Source organism: Mobula hypostoma, chromosome 4 (genome assembly GCF_963921235.1).
Source record: "Mobula hypostoma chromosome 4, sMobHyp1.1, whole genome shotgun sequence".
Taxonomy (NCBI): Eukaryota; Metazoa; Chordata; class Chondrichthyes; order Myliobatiformes; family Myliobatidae; genus Mobula; species Mobula hypostoma.
The window spans coordinates 21,214,209-21,230,438 of NC_086100.1; positions in this window are offsets into that span (position 1 = coordinate 21,214,209).

Genomic DNA, 16,230 nt, shown 5'->3' on the forward strand with positions numbered 1-16,230 from the left:
TAACAACTGGTGACCTTGTTTAGACTTATTTGCCAAAATCTGTGAACTATTTGTTTATTTCATGGTTAATGCTGTGTTGCAAATGTCATATAAAATGCATATGGTAAACACCAAGCCATGTAGCTGAGGTATAAAAGCAGATCGGAAAATGAACACATTTATCAAATAAACAGATGCAATAAAACTTCATCCAAGATTTTCTGCTTTCAAGGTTAAAGGCACTATAGAATTAGTCAATTTACAAAATAGCTGTATATTTTGGCCCAATTAGCTAAAGTTTCATGGAAATTGTTAAAAGTGTATAAAAGAGACAAACTACAGTTTAACTGAGTAACAAATTATGTAATTAAATGAAATACAGAACAAACTGGAACACTAACAATGCTATTACAGTTCTATAAAACTATAATATTTTCTAACACTTGTTATGGAAGAACTCATCCTGTGTATGTGGCCATGTTTTTTTGATTTTGACTGTATATGAACAAAATCAATGCAGACTCTTTGTGCAGATGTTGTACTGTCTTCATGCAATGCTGATGATGATTGTATCCTCTAAATCTTCATTTTCATTGTAACATTCAAGACGATCGTTGATATCTTCAAATTCTTCATAGTTTCCAATTTGTTGAAGTAGTAAAATCATTTAGTTTTCATTCCCGGCTGTTTCTGGCATCTCTAAACTTGAATGTTTGAAACCGCTGTGAGCAAAACGGTTCTGGATTGACTTTCTGCTTATTTCTCACCAACTACCAGTGAGAAAAATCACTACTTTTTGAAGACAAACACATGCAACTGATGCCGTTTAAAAACCATTCACTCTAAGCATGGTGTAGTGTTCAGAGGCTACACCAGCGCACGTGACTGATACCAATTAGAAACTTCGGCAGGTCTCCTGCCCAAATTAAGTGGCATAGTGTCCCAAGTAAACAAAGGGAATCTCAGCTATTTTCTTACTAGCTTTGTACTTTAAAATTTGTCCCAAATAAGCGGCTGCATCAATTACCAATGGCCCTATTAACTGCAATCCACTGTATTTCAAATAATTCGCAAATTATGGCAAGATACTCAGAAGGATGTGTGAAAGCCAAAGTTCCAGCAATGGCTTCTCTTCCTGAATTTACATTTTACCTTGAACTATCGTTGATCACTTCCTTTTTCTTATCTGTCGGCTTCCCTTGGCAATGTCATCCAAAACAAAATGTCAGATTTCACCTGCATTCCTATGGCACCAATTTTAAGTTATCATCATCTTTTGAGCATTCTGTTATCTCTAGGCTTTCAGGCAGTGTGTCTGATAGCCAGTACTGAATGAAGCTTTCTCCAAATAAAAGTTGGGAAAGTCAAACTTGGTGTATTCAAGCCTTGTCATAAGAAACTCATTCGCACAGTCCATGGTGTTCACAAATTTTGCAATATGGTATATCCGCATCACTCAACTCCAATCATTAATTCGGATGGAACAGGTTGGTGTGACTCTTTGCACGAATTCTTCTGCAGTTTTCCTGATGTGCACCTTAGCCAAATGACTTTGATAGTGTGCAACAGATAGGAGTTGTTTCTGCTGAGGATTTCAGCCCTATAAACTTGAATTATGACTGTTGGTGCCAGGATTTTCTCTGGCTGCTGAAGAAGGCTATCCATCATTGTGCATCTCTCACAATGAGTAACCTTAACAAGAGCATCATTTGTAGCAACGCAATGGCTCTAGAAGTATGGTGACACTTGTGGGCTGTCCACCAGCACAATCCTTGCTGATTTGATTTGACGTAAATGATGCATTTCACAGTATGTTTCGTTGTTTCAATGTACACGTGAGAAATAAAGCTAATCTTTAAAACCTCGGTGAATTCAAGAATGCTTGAGCTGCATTCCCCTTGCATCTGGGAATGAAAGAGAGGAAGTTCCGCCACATTTCCAGAGAGCTCTCATGACTTCTGCATTGCAAAGGTTCAACAGCAATGTGTCATATGTTTGCATGGCCATTAGGTCTAGCACCTGTGTGCAGAAGGGAAGGTTGAAACATTCACAACTGTGTTCAGCTGAAAGGTCCAAGTGATTGATTCATTCAGGCTTCCTCCTGAGACCAAATCATTCTAAAAGCCAGCCTTCAGTCCATTTGATTCACTCCCTGTGAGAATGACGAATGGCTGAGAGCAGTGGATACTACAAACATTGCAGGACCACACAACTTCCAACTATAGCTCTGAAGCCTTGCATTCCAGAATAAGTTCCACTTATAGCCAAACTATTCCAGTATAGTTAATGACACTATATACAGTATATATAATGACAAGAGGGCAAGAAATTACGTGACTGAATTGAGAATTCCAGCTGGTCCTGAGCCCACCTTGATAGATCCTTGCTGTCCTCTACACTCCCAATCTTGGTGTCACTCATAACTTTGCTGATCCAGTTTACCACATTATCATCGAGATCATTGATACAGATGACAAACAACAATGGACACTGCACCGATCCCTGAGGCACTCCGCTAGTCACAGACCTCCAGCCAGAGAGGCAACCATCTACTACCACTCTTTGGCTTTTCCTGCAAAGCCAATGGCTAATCCAATTTACTCCCTCATCTTGACTGATAAGTGACTGAACCTTCTTGACTAACCTCCCATGAGGGGCCTTGTCAAATGTCCATGTAGCTCCACTGTCTTGATTTCATGGTAACTTCCTTGGAAAACTCTTTAAGATTGGTTCGATACGATCCACCATGCACAAGGCCATATTGATTATCACTCGTCAGTCCTGTCTATCCAAATACTTATATATCTGGTTCTATAGAATAGCTTCCAATAACTTACCACTGCTGAAGTCAGGCTCTCCGGCCTATAATTTCCTGGCTTATTCTTAGAGCCTTTCTTAAACAAAGGTACAACATTTTTACCCTCGGCCATTAGGCTCTATAATGAGTCAACCTGTAACCAGGGAAGTGATGACATCTTCCAGTTAGACTGTTTGTGGTAACTTATTTCTTACTCTTTCTTTCTTCCCTTCTAATATTTGTATTAGTATATCTGTGCACTTATAATGCTACTGTGACACTGTCATTTCCTTTGGGAACAATAAAGTTTCTATCTGTCCATCTATCTATCAGCTACCCTCTAGTCAGGATATTGTTTGTTGACTACAGATTAGTGATTAACACTATCATTCTTACAGTTCTGATCAAAAGGGTCCAGAATCTGGTCCTCTATACCTCCCTCTGCAACTGGATGCTTGACTTCCTAACCAAAAGACCGCAATCTGTACGGATAGAAAATAACATCTTCACCTCACTGACAATCAACACTGGCAAAACTCAGGGATGTGTGCTTAGCCCACTGCTCTTCTCTCTCCATGCCCATGATTGTGTGGCTAGGCACAGCTCAAATACATTGTTCTCATTGCTACCGTCAGAAAGGAGTTACCGGAGCCTGAACTCACACACTGAATGACTCAGGAAGAGCTTATTCCCCTCTGCCATCCCATTTCTGAATAGACAATGAACTTATGAACACTACCTCACTACTTTTGATTTCTATTTTTCCACTATTTAATTATTTAATACATATATACTTACCGTAACTCATATTTTTTTCTCTTATTATGCATTGCATTATACAAATGCCTCAAAGACAACAAAGTTCATCACATATGCAGGTGATATTAAACCTGATCCTGTTCTTAATGGTTGTAGTATGTTTAGAAAATGCACTGCAGTTATTTGCCTAGGTTGCACTGACAACACCTCCCAAGCCAAACAGGGCAATGGAAGCAGATAAACTGGAATGTTATATGTACCTGTGTACCTCCAGATCACAGGAATTCTGACTTGGAAATGTATGGCCAGTTGTTCATCATCAAGTAGTAACTGAACACAGTTTAGTAGGTCAAAATCAGAATCATCCTCTCTTAAAAACATTGCCTCATGATCTTCTCAGAGCATAGCTTTGAGATCTGGTGTATACATAACTTCACTGCTCAGTGTTACATTGCAGAAATCAAGCAAAGCTGCACCAGCAAAGTGGGAAGCTTACAGTCCTTGATAAACACAACCTTTGTATTCACAGCTGCAAGGGGAATTTGGCTACACTGCAAGATTCTCAGAAGTATAAGCATTCATAGAAGGTGTTTATGCACTTTTTATAGGTTTTTAGCCAGTTTTCTGCCATGTCCTTTCTATAAACAAGATTACTATAGCACACACACAAAATACTGAGGGAACTCAGCAAGCCAGGCAGCATCCATGGAAAAGAGTACAGCTGACATTTCGAGACCCTGCTGAAGGTGTGCTGAGTGTTGCTTGAATTTCCAGAATCTGCAGATTTTCTCTTGTTTGTGATTAGACTTCTATAACACAGGCTGAATTGAAGCCTGACCAGGTGCCTCTGATCCTTCAGGAGGACTCTGTCAGTCCACATCATCGTTCTATTCATTTTTTGCCTCCACCCCAGGATCTGGGAAAGTGCTTGCGATACTGTCGACAATGATTGCCTGATGTCATATGACATCATTGGGGCAGCACGGTAATGTAATGGTTAGCACACCACTATCACTACTCGACTGATCTGGGTTCAATTCCCACCACTGCCAGTAAGGAGTTCCTATCTTTTCCCCGTGACTGCATGGATTTCCCTGGGTGCTTCAATTTTGTCCCACATTCCAAAGATGAATGATTTAGTAGATTAATTTGTCACAAGACTGTAATTGGGCACTACGGACTCATTGGGCCAGATGGGCCTGTTACCATGCTGTATCTCTAAACAAAATTTTAGAAAAATTAAAAAAAGATGCAGGAAATTTTACCAACAAGTCTTAACACCACGCAGCATGGAAACCGTTCCTGCAATCTATCAAGTTCTCACCCAGTGCTGATTCACACTTATTCTATTTTATTATTGTCAACTCCCCTCTGATTAGACCATAAGACATAGGAGCAGAATTAGACCTTTTGGCCCATTGAATATGCTACACAATTATCACAACTACTTACTTAACAGAGTGATTCTACAACTCACCATTTCACCTACACACCACAGGCAATTATCAGTGGCTAATTAGCCTAACAGGGCGGTGCGGTGCAGATACATTTCTACCAAAGGAGGAGTAAGGCGCTTCTTCCCTCTGCTAACCTGCAGGTCACCCGTGGGCAAGGTGTAGTGCCTGATTAGCCCCCCTGATCAGGTTCACATGAAGCCTTGGGAGCAGGTGGTGGATGGTCGTATGAGCAGCTGGTGCATATCATACCTGTACAAAAAGGACGGGTTACACTTGAATCCTAGGGGGACCAATATCCTGGCAGGGAGATTTGCGAGGGCTACTGAGGTGACTTTAAACTAGAATGGTTGGGGGGTGGGAATCAAATTAAAAAGATTAGGAGAGAGGAGGTTAGTTCACAACAGGGGGATGGGAACCAGTGCAGAGAGACAGAGGAGTGTAAAATGAGAGTAGAAGCAAAAAGAAGTAAGGTGAAAAGTAAAAGTGGCAGGCCGGCAAATCCAGGGCAAAAATCAAAAAGGGCACTTTTCAACATAATTGTATAAGGGCTAAGAAAGTTGTAAAAGCGAGCCTGAGGGCATTGTGTGTCAATGCAAGGAGCATTCGTAACAAGGTGGATGAATTAAAAGTGCAGATTGTTATTACTGAATATGATATAGTTGGGATCCCAGAGACAGGGTGACCAAGGATGGGAGCTCAACATTCAGGGATATTCAATATTCAAGAGGGATAGACATGAAAGAAAAGGAGGTGGGGTAGCATTGCTGGTTAGAGAGGAGATTAACGCAATAGAAAGGAAGGACATTAGCCGGGAGGGTATGGAATCGATATGGGTAGAGCTGCATAACACTAAGGGGCAGAAAACGCTGGTGGGAGTTGTGTACAGGCCACCTAACAGTAGTAGTGAGGTTAGGGATGGTATTAAACAGGAAATTAGAAATGTGTGCAATAAAGGAACAGCAGTTATAATGGGTGACTTCAATCTACATATAGATTGGCTGAACCAAATTGGTAAGGGTGCTGAGGAAGAGGATTTCTTGGAATGTATGCGGGATGGTTTTTTGAAGCAACATGTCGAGGAACCAACTAGAGAGCAGGCTATTCCGGACTGGGTATTGAGCAATGAGGAAGGGTTAATTAGCAATCTACTCATGAGAGGCCCCTTGGGTAAGAGTGACCATAATATGGTGGAATTCTTCATTATGATGGAGAGTGACATAGTTAATTCAGAAACAAAGGTTCTGAACTTAAAGAAGGGTAACTTTGAAGGTATGAGACGTGAATTAGCTAAGATAGACTGGCAAATGACACTTAAAGGGTTGACGGTGGATATGCAATGGCAAGCATTTAAAGATCGCATGGATGAACTACAACAATTGTTCATCCCAGTTTGGCAAAAGAATAAATCAAGGAAGGTAGTGCACCCGTGACTGACAAGGGAAATTAGGGATAGTATCAATTCCAAAGAAGAAGCATACAAATTAGCCAGAAAAAGTGGCTCACCTGAGGACTGGGAGAAATTCAGATTCCAGCAGAGGGGGACAAAGGGCTTAATTAGGAAAGGGAAAAAAGATCATGAGAGAAAACTGGCAGGGAACATAAAAACTGACTGTAAAAGCTTTTATAGATATGTGAAAAGAAAAAGATTGGTTAAGACAAATGTAGGTCCCCTACAGACAGAAATAGGTGAATTGATTATGGGGAGCAAGGACATGGCAGACCAATTGAATAACTACTTTGGCTCTGTCTTCACTTAGGAGGACATAAATAATCTTCCCAAAATAGTAGGGAACAGAAGGTCCAGTGAGATGGAGGAACTGAGGAAATACATGTTAGTAGGAAAGTGGTGTTAGGTAAATTGAAGGGATTAAAGGCAGATAAATCCCCAGGGCCAGATGGTCTGCATCCCAAAGTGCTTAAGGAAATAGCCCAAGAAATATTGGATGCATTAGTGATAATTTTTCAAAACTCTTTAGATTCTGGACTAGTTCCTGAGGATTGGAGGTGGCTAATGTAACCCCATTTTTTAAAAAAAGAGGGAGAGAGAAACCAGGGAATTATAGACCGGTTAGCCTAACATCGGTGGTGGGGAAACTGCCAGAGTCAGTTATCAAAGATGTGATAACAGCATATTTGGAAAGCGGTGAAATCATTGGCCAAAATCCGCATGGATTTGTGAAAGGAAAATCATGTCTGATGAATCTCATAGAATTTTTTGAGGATGTAACTAGTAGAGTGGATAGGGGAGAACCAGTGGATGTGGTATATTTGGATTTTCAAAAGGCTTTTGACAGGGCCCCACACAGGAGATTAGTGTGCAAACTTAAAGCACACGGTATTGGGGGTAATGTATTGGTGTGGGTGGAGAATTGGTTAGCAGACAGGAAGCAAAGAGTGGGAATAAACGGGACCTTTTCAGAATGGCAGGCAGTGACTAGTGGGGTACCGCAAGGCTCAGTGCTGGGACCCCAGTTGTTTACAATATATATTAATGACTTGGATGAGGGAATTAAATGCAGCATCTCCAAGTCTGCGGATGACACGAAGCTGGGCGACAGTGTTAGCTGTGAGGAAGATGCTAAGAGGATGCAGGGTGACTTGGAAAGGTTAGGTGAGTGGGCAAATTCATGGCAGATGCAATTTAATGTGGATAAATGTGAGGTTATCCACTTTGGTGGCAAAAACAGGAAAACAGATTATTATCTGAATGGTGGCTGATTAGGAAAAGGGGAGGTGCAACGAGACCTGGGTGTCATTATACACCAGTCATTGAAAGTGGGCATGCAGGTACAGCAGGCGGTGAAAAAGGCGAATGGTATGCTGACATTTATAGCAAGAGGATTCGAGTACAGGAGCAGGGAGGTACTACTGCAGTTGTACAAGGCCTTGGTGAGACCACACCTGGAGTATTGTGTGCAGTTTTTGTCCCCTAATCTGAGGAAAGACATCCTTGCCATAGAGGGAGTACAAAGAAGGTTCACCAGATTGATTCCTGGGATGGCAGGACTTTCATATGATGAAAGACTGGATGAACTAGGCTTATACGCATTGGAATTTAGAAGATTGAGGGGGTATCTTATTGAAACGAATAAAATCCTAAAGGGATTGGACAGGCTAGATGCAGGAAGATTGTTCCCGACGTTGGGGAAGTCCAGAACGAGGGGTCACAGTTTGAGGATAGAGGGGAAGCCTTTTAGGACCGAGATTAGGAAAAACTTCTTCACACAGAGAGTGGTGAATCAATGGAATTCTCTGCCATAGGAAACAGTTGAGGCCAGTTCATTGGCTATATTTAAGAGGGAGTTAGATATGGCCCTTGTGGCTAAAGGGATAAGGGGGTATGGAGGGAAGGCTGCTGCAGGGTTCTGAGTTGGATGATCAGCATTGATCATACTGAATGGCGGAGCAGGCTCGAAGGGCCGAATGGCCTACTCCTGCACCTATTTTCTATGTTTCTATGTTTCTATCACAAATCCTGGTTATGTGACCACTGACTCCAGGCAGACAATCTCTGAAGAGTACAGATATTGACTGCAGTCAACTATCTTGTAAAGACACTGCCCAGAAGAAGGCAATTGCAAACCACTTCTGTAGAAAAATTTGCCAGGAACAAAAGACTATGATTGCCCATGACATACGACATGGCACATATGATGATAATGATGATGTAAATGTTACCATATACTACTCCGAGAGCCATTTACTTGCAGGCATTTACAGGAAAATAAAGAAATACAATAAGATTATTGAAAACAAACAGATAAAGAAATACTGAAAAACAAACAATGTGCAAAAGAAATTAAATTGTGGAAACTACATAAAAAGTTATACTGAGAACATGAGTTGCAAGAAGTCCATGCAAGCGAGTCTGTTGGTTATAAAATCATTTCAGAGTTCTAATAGTTGTAGGGTAATAACTGTTCCTGAAATATGTTTCTGATATATGAAATATGAATTATGTTCCTGAACATAAAAGCCATTCAGTATTATCATAATCATATTTTAAGCAGCAGTTTTTCTATTTATATTTATTTATTTTGAGATATAGGCAGTACCAGAGGTTAGGACTCAACCCAATCCTTGGAGGTTTGAGGCAACGTTTAGGATCTGTGTCACAAGACCATGTACAAAAGTGGTTGGATAAATGGAAGCTTCTGTCAATTTTGATTGCTACACATTTAATGGCAAGTGCTGAATTAAACTCTAGCCTTCAAGCAAGCTAGTTGATAGGCACAAAGTGTCATTATGGAATTCCTGCAACTTTCTGATAGATGGCATAAAGCATTAACAACCATTTCTTGAAGATCAAAGTATATTGACATCCAAGAATGATAGCCCATTTGCACTAAATAGTGAGCTTCATTGTGTTCATTAAAAGATACAGTCACCCCCAGGGAGAGTTTTGGTTTCAAGGATAACTCAACCACTCCCCTAATTGCCCTTGAGAGGATGGTGTTGATTTACCTTTTTGAACTGTTGTATTGGGGTGATGACATTATATCAAACACAATAAATTGGAGCAGCTGTAGAAGACACAGTGACCTTAAGCTTCTGCACCATTTGAGAAATCACAACCGATTTCCTATCTTACCTGCTTTTCTGACTAATCCTCAAATTCTTTTGATACTTTTTAGTGTTGAAATGTTGGTCCATCTCTGCCCAGAATATATTCAACAATAAGTATCTGCTACAATGGGATAGTGAATCCCAACAATTTATCTCTGTATGAAGATTTATCCCCTCATTTCAGACCTTCAAAGAAGCTCTCTTTTGTATTTACTGATTGAGGGCTGCCAGCCTTGAAGAGGTGCTTCTCTACATATTGCTTAGCTAATTTTCCACTGCCATTCATGACTAGATGTGGCTGAACAGTGAAGATTTAACTTAGTCATAGTAATAGTCATAGTCATACTTTATTGATCGCAGGGGAAATTGGTTTTCGTTACAGTTGCACCATAAATAGTTAAATAGTAATATGTAAATTATGAAATAAGTCCAGTACCAGCCTATCGGCTCAGGGTGTCTGACCCTCCAAGGGAGGAGTTGTAAAGTTTGATGGCCACAGGCAGGAATGACTTCCTATGACGCTCTGTGCTGCATCTCGGTGGAATGAGTCTCTGGCTGAATGTACTCCTGTGCCCACCCAGTACATTATGTAGTGGATGGGAGGCATTGTCCAAGATGGCATGCAAATTAGACAGCATCCTCTTTTCAGACACCACCGTGAGAGAGTCCAGTTCCATCCCCACAACATCACTGGCCTTCCGAATGAGTTTGTTGATTCTGTTGGTGTCTGTTACCCTCAGCCTGCTGCCCCAGCACACAACAGCAAACATAATAACACTGGCCACCACAGACTCGTAGAACATCCTCAGCATCGTCCGGCAGATGTTAAAGGACCTCAGTCTCCTCAGGAATAGAGACGACTCTGACCCTTCTTGTAGACAGCCTCAGTGTTCTTAGACCAGTCCAGTTTATTGTCAATTCGTATTTGATCAGTTATTTGCGGCATTGATTAGCCATCTCAATAAAACTCACTCTCTTAAACTGCAAGTTCATTTGTGAGTATTATAGGTACTGCTCCAGATGTACACTTCCTGTTGAATCTTATTTTGATAGTATTGTTACTATAAGGGATGAAGTGGGCAGTGAGGATTCTCGAGGAATACAACCCTGCTGATAGCCTATCATTCCTCTTACTAACTTTGAGCTTTGAGCTGCAGGATCTGGTACACAGGGTCTGTGAGATTGTGTCTGTGCACGTATACATAGTTCATAACCCGTATTTGCACAAGAGGTTGGCTCAGGTGTTTAAACTCCAATCCCCAAGTTTTAAAGTTCCAGTTTAATTTCCTACTCTCAAATCTATGTGCCTCATTGGTATATGTTCTTGGTCAACTGTGCTCTCACCTTCAATCTGAACCTGGCACATTTCTGTGTTCCAAATATTGCTTCAAAATTCCAGTCAAGGTCAGAATGTTATTGCAATAAGGTTTTATTAAATATGGTTCAGTTGAATAGACTCAGTATAGGCTGTTAGAATCAGGGAGAACTTCAGCTACTTCTCCACTAATGGATTGTGTATATGTAATTGTACAGTAACTAAATTCACATTCATCAAACAGAATCTTTTTCATTTATCAAAACCACCACTATGGTACCAAATAACTGATTTTTTAAATATATTTCTTGTGATGCCAGAAATGTAGTTGGTGTTTTGCCAATAACATTCTATGATTCTGACCATATTTCCATATAGACAGGGAGTAATTCTTTTTGATAGCACAGGAACAGGTTGCCAATTCCAAATATCATCACTATCAGCCCATGGTAATCTGAATAAATCAAAATCTGTTTTTAGTTCACAGAATCGTTGAAGAGTATTCAGAAGAGCTGATCAATTTTTGAGCAACACATGAAAAATCCTTGTCAGCAAATAAATTTCACTTATCTCTTTCCTACTTTAACCTCACATCTGTGGCTTAGACAAATGTGTTCCATTGTAATTATGTATTAGTGATAAACACAATAGCATAACTGATGTTTCTACTTCTGTCAATGTTGAGAGTAGACAATAACAATAAAATCAGATATTCATTTTTTCTGTTGTAGGGGGAGGACGAGTTGATATTTTTCTTTGAACAGATTCCATGGTTTTCTTTGGGTCATGGCTGTCTGTGGGAAGATGAATCTCAGGGTTGTATACTGAGTACATACTTTGAATCTGAATTGAAACACATAATTTGTGCATAGCAGCATTAATCTGATGAACTTGTTTTGCAGATGTTTCTTCTGCAAGTTCTATTTCCTCTGCACTTTGAATATTAATTGGCTGATTAACTGCTGTCGATAAAGATGCTGAACTTTTAAACCAAAACGGAACTGGATTTTTTTTTTAAAGAAGCAGTAAGTTTTATTTTGTTCCCAGACTAATTACCTCACTGGTATTGGCTAGTTGATGAACGATGTAGTTCAAAGTTCAACATAAATTTAAATGTATTATCAAAGTACTTACAGTACTGTGCAAAAGTCTTAGGCATATATATTTCTTATATATATCCATAGCTAGCCTGCCTAAGACTTGTAGATAGTACTGTATTTTTCAGTGTGCAGCAGAGAGCAAGTTTGTAAATCTGGTGGAGCAAAGGATGTTGAGAATGGTGAGGGTGGAACTCTGTGGGTGGTTGTGGGAATGTCAGGGGCGGGGATTGGTGTGGGTGCATATACACCCAGCTTAAGACACCAGACAAGGTCATTTGATTCCAAACAATTGGTTTATTGATCATTACAGAATATCTCTCAGGTCCTTCCCATTCCCTCCCCTCTCCCTTCCCCTTTTCCCAACCATGACTCTCCTCTCCCTGCCCGCTTCTCACTCTCAGTCCTCAATAGAGAATCACATCAGAATCAGAATTATTATTACTCACAACTGTCATTAAATTATTTTTTTTTTCTGTGGCAGCAGTATAGTTCAATCCATAAACTTACTATAGTACTATACAAAAGTCTTAGGCACCCTAGCTATATACTGCCAATATGTCTAAGACTTTTGCTCAGTACTGTATATATTATCATATACTACCTAAAGTTTAATTTTCTTTCAGATATTCACAGTACACCAAAGAAATACAATAGAATAAATGAAAAACTACACACAAGGACTGACAAGCAATCATTGTGTAAAAGAAGAGAAACTGTGCAAATACAGAAAAACTAATAATAATAATAATAATAACTATAAGTAAACAAGTAATAAATAAATAACGCAATGAACCTGATATGCAGAGTCCTTAAAAGTGAGTCCATAGTTTGTAGGATCAGTTCAGTGCTGAGGTGAGTGAAGTTAACCACACTGGTCCAGGAGCCTAAGGCTCCTGTACCACCTTCCCAATGGCAGCAGTAAGAAGAGAGCATGGTCTGGATAGTTGGTGTTGCTTTTCTGCAACAGCACACCTTGCAGGCACTCTCAATGGTGGGGAGGACTTTACCTATGATGTACTGGGCTATATCCACTACTGTTTGTGACACGAGACCTGTTCTGTAGTATTACGTCCCACAGGGAACACAGACCAGAGTATAGACCAAAAAATCTGGTGCACTGTAATTGAATCTAATTTGCATTATATTCAACTGGATTATGTGGAATTATCTGTTATAGGGTGCAAGTCTTCCTTTTACAAAATGTTCAGCTAGTCTTCCGTCCATATTGAATAGCCTCACATTTACCCACGTTATACTCCACTGACCACAGATCACATAGAAACATAGAAAAAAAGAGTAAGCCATACAGTCTATTTAGTTTACTCCACCATTGAACACATTCATGGCTGATCAATCACTTCATTTTTTTTTATAGGCATCCATTAGTCTCATGAGACCATGGATTTGCGCCTGGGAAGGTTTCCAGGGTCCAGGCCTGGACACGGTTGTATGGAAGACGGCGGTTGCCCATGCTGCAAGTCCCCCCTCTCGACGCCACCAACGTTGTCCAAGGGAAGGGCATTAGGACCCATACAGCTTGGCTCCAGTGTCGTCACAGAGCAATGTGTGGTTAAGTGCCTTGCTCAAAGACACACCAGACTGCCTCAGCTTGACCAATCACTTTATTATAAATAATCAATAGAAAGAGCTTTGACCAGTGGCCAATCTGGACATCAGAAGTTTTGAAAAGAGGGGACTTTAATCAGGTCCACTGCCCGAGTACAAAAAGGCAGCTGCAAGTCGCCTTCTTACAGACAGACACGAAACAAAGAAAGACCAAGCAACCCATTCAAAGGAAACATCAAACACACAATGTGCAAAAAAAAGAACAAATCATGCAAACGGCATAAACAGAGCAAAAAACACAGAATATGAAACATCAAACCACAGAGTGCTTGAAACAGTCTATGAATGTTCGGTTTGGTTCAGTTCAGTTCAATTTGGCATTGTGTCGTTTGTTGAGTGCAGGCCACAGAGCCAATCCGCCCCAGTCAGAGTCATACAAAATAGCAATAAATAAAGGAGTAACCAGAAACCAGAAACCAGAAACACATCATAACATGAATTACAGAGTCCAATCCATAAACCATATTGCTTAAACCTTGCCCCAAACCCAAGACTCTGGCAGCATTGAACAAGAGGGAGAGAGAGAGAGAGAAAGAGAAAGAGATTAGTCAAATGCAGGCACCTTCCTCTGGGAGCAGTGACCAAAATTTAGAGGGAGACTGATCAAATATAGGTTTCTTTTACTATATATTTCCAAACATATAGATGGGATTTGCTCGGATTATAATCTCCTTGATGACTCTGTTTATAAATAAAAGTTCTTAAATAAAACACAGTGAGGTATTTTAGCTAAACATGTACAGAACAGTCATGAGGGAACATTACTTGTTAGGAAACATGTTAAGGAAAAGTGGAAGAGGAAAGTCACAAGGATTGCTCCCTTCCCAAATAAGAATAAGCGTGGGGAACAAACCTTTTCTTCTGAATATAGTAACCTCCTAATTAGCATGCTTATTAAAGGAATGAGTTCACCATTGTTCCTTAAAAATAAATTACCTTAAAGTATTATCACTGCACCTCCAACCCATTAATGTTCAGTTAGTTCACTTCACTTTAAACAGCTTGCTGCCTGTTACAGGCTGTGCTTCAACAGTACAGCTGAAACCAATATGAGCACAAGGTTAGCATCACCAATTTCTTTTGGGTCTTAATTCAAAATTACATTTTGTTTACAATTGCTTGAGAATCATTTCCACAAAGAGGACCAGCAATCTTTAGAATGTCTCTGATTACGGACACTAAAGTGATTTGACGCCTTGGCCACAGTGATCTGTACAGGACGTTCTTGACAAAGATGGTTCACGCACATCAAAGTCAGTTAAAAAGCTTAAGTGTGCAAAGTGCCCCTGACTGACTGACATCTTGACACCATGATTACTGCTCTTTAGTGCCACAGACATTTAACACACTGAGAAGCTGAGTTGACATTCTCGATACAGAAGCCATCGCGTCTATCAGGGTAGGCTGATCTCCTGAAAGGAGACGGTTACCACGGGGACAAGGGAAAGAATCTCTTTAAGAAATTTGGGAAGGAATTTGGCTGAAGAAAGGGATTCTTGTAGAAATTTCCAGGAGCTCATTAGAAGAAAAAAAAACCTCCAGGATCCTGACAACTCAAGAATAAAGGATGGAGGAGTAATGACTTAAATGGAGACAGTTCTCCTAGACTAGTTAGATGGAATCTGTGGTAATTGGAAATCCTCCTGTTCTGACATCTGCATAGTTTGCTAGTCTTCCTATTGTATGCCCTTGTTACAAGCATGAAAGATTGCTGTAATAGGTGATATGGGTAAACAGTGCTCAGAGAAATGACCTTATATTCTCCTTTTTACCCACACAGCAGAGAGTGGACACTCACCGTGCGTGTTAATTAGCACTTTGCTAATAAACAGGCCACTATGGCTAAAATTCTCAGTTCGGACTATTTTGTTTTCAGAAGTCCATCAATTTTGAACTATTTTAGGGGCTTTCCTTTTGAGATTGTAAGTTGTTGGAATTCAATTAAGATAGCAGAAACTTGTATTTCTATATAAAACATCCTAGATTGGATATGCATTTTTATGTGGAATCTTGCCTTGTCACCTGTGAGGGATGTAAGTGCTCAGATAAGATACTGCCCACTTCACAAAACTTTCAGTGTGATTGAGGAACTATAGGCTTGGAGCAGAGAGAAAGTAGGTGTCCCCCTTTTTTGGCCAGTTGGAGCATCTACACTGTGAGCTTTATCTTCGAAGCAGGGATTGCATTATTAAGTAAAAGTTGACTTAGTACGAGCTTGATAACAGCTTTCTAATGATGCAATGTATATTTGTCAACACAGCCAATCAGGTTAAAATTACATTTGCCTACCCATTTATGTTAATGAGCAAAGATCTACAGTACGTTATTAGTCAAAGCTATCAGTTAATAAAGAAAAATCTTACATTGATAGAGTAAGGAATCTTATGTGCTCAACAGATCCATTTCTTTACAATGAGTTATTTTTGAAGTCTATCTCATGATTTATCTACCTTTAATTTAACTATTTAATATGCATATTCATATTGTAATTCACAGTTTATTCTCTACTGTACTGCTGCTGCTAAGTTAATAAATTTCACAATATATTCTTGTGATATTAAACCTGATCCTAGTTCTGATGCATTGTAAGACAACACAGTTCTGAAAAATGTTACTGAGGTAAAAATCCAA